We start from the raw sequence: 4331 nt of genomic DNA, 5'->3' as shown, positions 1-4331 counted from the left end.
TGTAAATGAAATTTTATTCTCCCAGAATACCTAAAAGAAAAATCTCTGTTTTATAATCAGTTGTATTTTTGTGGGTTTACTAATAACATTAGGAATATTATAACATGATGTTTAATTACTAATTAACAGGATTTCTTAAAAGAATATAAACTTTAACAATAGAACTAGCAGCAACCATGTCTTTTGTGATATAAATAGAATCTTATATCTAATCTACTAAAACTTGGTCATATACCCAGCCTGACTTTTACATATGTTTTATTCCCTCTGATTGTTAAATACACGTCCAAACAGAAGTTTTCAGTATCATTTTATGCTTGAATTTCATTTAAATAGTGACATATAATCTGGCTGAGCTGGTTATATTAACTGGACTATTAACCATTGACTTTCAACTAACTATACATCAAAGGCAAGACTTGTTTTATTTTTCCCCAAGAAATGATCACTTCTATTTTGCAGTACATAATTTAAAAGGTATTTCTAGAAGGATAACTTACAAAAAGAAATTATAGTCCTATTACCAAATACAGTGTAGTATCATTACACAAAGTATTACATTATGTGCCTGTGAGTCTTCATTAGAGACAAGAAGAAGATTAATTCTAAGGATTTCCTCAGTCCAGAGCAAAAATTGATAACAAAGTTTGCAAATAAGGTAGCCCCACTTCTCTGCAAGGGATACATTCCTAGATTCCCAGTGGATGCCTGAAATCGCAGATAGTATTGGACCCTACATATATGATTTTTTTCATATATATATATAACTATAATAAAGTTAAATTTAAAAAATTAGGTATAATAAGAGGTTAACAACAATAACTAATCATAAAATAGAATAATTATAACACTATACTATGATAAAAATTATGTGAATATGGTCTCTCTCTCTCTCTCTCTCAGAACATCTTATAGCACTGTACTCACCATTCTCCTTGTGATGATGTGAGATGATAAAATGCCTACATGGTGAAGTGAGGTGAATGATGCAGACATTGTGATCTAACATTAGGATACTAATGACCTTCTGGCCATTTGTCAGAAGGAGGACCACTTGCTTCCAAACTGGAGGTGACCATGGATAACTGACACTATGGCTAAGAGGGGACTTGTATACAATTGGGTCAGAAAAATGGTTAGCCTAGCGTTAAATGTTCAAATGTGGAACCAGACATCCTGGTTTCTAATCTGTTTTAGTAATCTACTTAATCCTCTCTGAAATTCAGCTACCATTATGTGGAAAAAGGAATGACAGAACTATCTTACAAGGTTCATAAGGGGATGAAAGCAGATGATACATTTAATACAACACTTGACACACAAAAATTAATCATTAATTAGCAATTATCATTAGATCAGTAGAGCTTTGAAACTTGAAACAATGTCACTGCAGGGCTAAACAAGTGACTCTGCTCACAGATTTTTTTTTTTATTAAGTTCAATTAGCCAAAATATAGTACATCATTTGTTTTTGATGTAGTGTTCAATGACCCATTAGTTGCATATAACACCCATTACTCATCTGATCATGTAACCTCCTCAATGCCTATCACTCAGTTTCCCAAACCCCAACCCCTCCCTTCTGTAACCTCAATTTGTTTCCTGGAGTCCAGAGTACCTCATAGTTTGTCTTCCTCTCTGATTTCTTCCCATTCAGTTTTCCCTCACTTCCCTTATGGTCCTCTGCACTAAACCTTATGTTCCACATGTAAGTGAAACCATATGATAACTGCCTTTCTGTGATTGACTTATTTCACTTAGCATAATACCCTCCAGTTCCATCCATGTCAAAGCACCTCATCCTTTGTGATGGCTCAGTAATATTCCAATGTATATATGCACCACATCTTCCTTATCCATTCATCTGTTGAAGGACGTCTTGGCACTGTCCGTAGTTTGGCTATTGTGGACATTGCTGCTATGAACATTGGGGTTCAGGTGCCCCATCTTTCCAGTAATGCAATTGCTGGGTTGTAGGGTATCACTATTTTTAACATCTTGAAGAACCTCCATACACTTTTTGAGAGTGGCTGTACCAGCTTGGATTACCACCAACAGTGTAGGAGGGTTCCCCTTTCTCCACATCAGTGTGAACATTTGCTATTCCCTGCTTTGTTAATTTTGGTGATTCTAACTGGTGTAAGGTGGAATCTCATTTTGGATTAGATTTGCATTTCCCAGATGACAAGTGATGTGGAGCATTTTTTTCATTTGTCTGTTAGTCATTCATATGTCTTCTGTCCATTTCTTGAATTTTTTGTTTTGGTGTGTTGAGTTTGAGAAGTTCTTTGTAGATCTTGGATGCCAGCCCTTTATCTGCAATGTCATTTGCAAATATCTTCTCCCATTCCATAGGTTGCCTTTTAGTTTTGTTGATTGTTTCCTTCACTGTGCCGAAATATTTTATCTAGAAAAAGTCTCAATAGTTCATTTTTGCTCTTGTTTCCCCTGCCTTTAGAAATGTGTCTTAGAGAAAGTTGCTGTGGCCAAAATCAAAGAGACTGCTGCCTGTGTTCTCCTCTGGGATTTTGATGGATTCCTTTCTCACATTTAGGTCTTTTATCCGTTTTGAGTTTATCTTTGGGTATGGTGCAAGAGAATGGTCCAGTTTTATTCTTCTGCATGTGGCTGTTCAATTTTCCCAGCACCACTTATCGGATAGCCTTTTCTCCATTGGATATTCTTTCCTGCTTTGTCGAAAATTAGTTTACTAGAGTTGAGGGCCCATTTCTGGGCTCTCTATTCTGTTCCATTGATCTATGTGTCTGCTTTTGTGCTAGTACTTGATGATCAAAGCTTTGCAATATAGCTTGAAGTCTATGTTTCCATACAAATTTTAGGATTGTTTGTGCCAGCTCTGTGAAAAATGTCAATGGTATTTTGATAGGAATTGCCTTGACTGTGTAGATTGCACTGAGCAGTATAGACATTTTAACAATATTTATTCTTCCAATCCATGAGCAAGGAATGCTTTTCCATCTCTTTTTGTCTTCCTTAATTTCTTTCATAACTGTTCTATTGTTTCTAGAGTACAGATCCTTTACCTCTTTGGTTAGGTTTATTCCTAGTTATCTTATGGGTTTTAGAGCACTTATAGATGGGATCAATTCCTTAATTCCTCTTTTTTCAGGCACATTGTTAGTTTATAGTAATGCAAGTGAGTTCTCTGCATTGATTTTGCATCCTGACACGTTGCTGAATTGCTGTATGAGCTCTAACAATTTGGGGGTTGAGCCCTCTGGGTTTTCCACATGAAGTACCATGTCATCTACAAAGAGAAAGAGTTTGACTTCTTCATTGCAATTCGAATGCCTTTTATTTCTCTTTGTTTGATTCTCGAGGCCAGGACTTCTTGTGCTATGGTGAACAACAGTGGTGAGAGTGGGCATCCCTGTTGTGTTCCTGACTTTAAGGGAAAAGCTCTCAGTCTTTCCCTATTTAGAATAATATTTGCTTTGAGTTTGTCATAGATGGATTTAATGATATTTAGGTCTGTTCCCTCTATCCCTATTTTTGGAAAGTATTTATAAAGAAGCGATGTTGTGTTTTGTCAAATGTTTTTCTGCATCAGTTGAGAAGATCATAGAGTTCTTGTCTTTTCTTTTATTAATGTGCTCTATTATGTTGATTGATGTGCAAATGTTGACCCACCCTTGAAACCCAGGAATAAATCCCACCTGGTCATGGTGAATAAACATTTTAATGTACTTTTGGATACTAATGGCTATGATCTTGCTGAGTATTTTGACATCCATATTCATCAGGGATATTGGTCTGTAATTCTTTTTGATGGGGTCTATGTCTGGTTTTGGGATCAAGATAAGGCTGGCCTCATAGAATGAATTTGGAAGTTTTTCTCCTATTTCTATTTTTTGAAACAGCTTCAGCAGAATAGGTATTATTTCTTCTTAGGTGTTTGGTAGAATTCCCTTGGGAAGCCATCTGCCACTGGAATTCTTGTTTTTTTGGGTGGTTTTTGTTTACGGTTTTAATTTCCTTGCTGGCTACTGGTTTGTTCAGATGTTCTGCATCTTCCTGGTTCAGTCTTGGTAATTCATAAGTTTCCAGAATGTATCCATTCCTTCCAGATTGCCTATTTTGTTGGCATATAGATCCTCATAAAATGCTCTAACAACTACCTCTTATTCCTTGGTATTGATTGTGATCTCTCCCCTTTCATTCATGATTTTATTAATTTGGATCTTTTCTCTTTTCTTTTGGATAAGTCTGGCCAGAGGTTTATTGATCTCATTAATTCTATCAAAGAACCAGCTTCCAGTTTTGTTGATCTATTCTACTCTTCTTCTGGTTTCTATTTTATTAATTTCTGC

This window comes from Mustela putorius, unplaced genomic scaffold, assembly GCF_011764305.1.
Source record: "Mustela putorius furo isolate JIRA1106 unplaced genomic scaffold, ASM1176430v1.1 tig00000508_pilon_pilon_pilon, whole genome shotgun sequence".
NCBI lineage: Eukaryota > Metazoa > Chordata > Mammalia > Carnivora > Mustelidae > Mustela > Mustela putorius.
Note: the sequence above shows the minus strand (reverse complement) of the source record.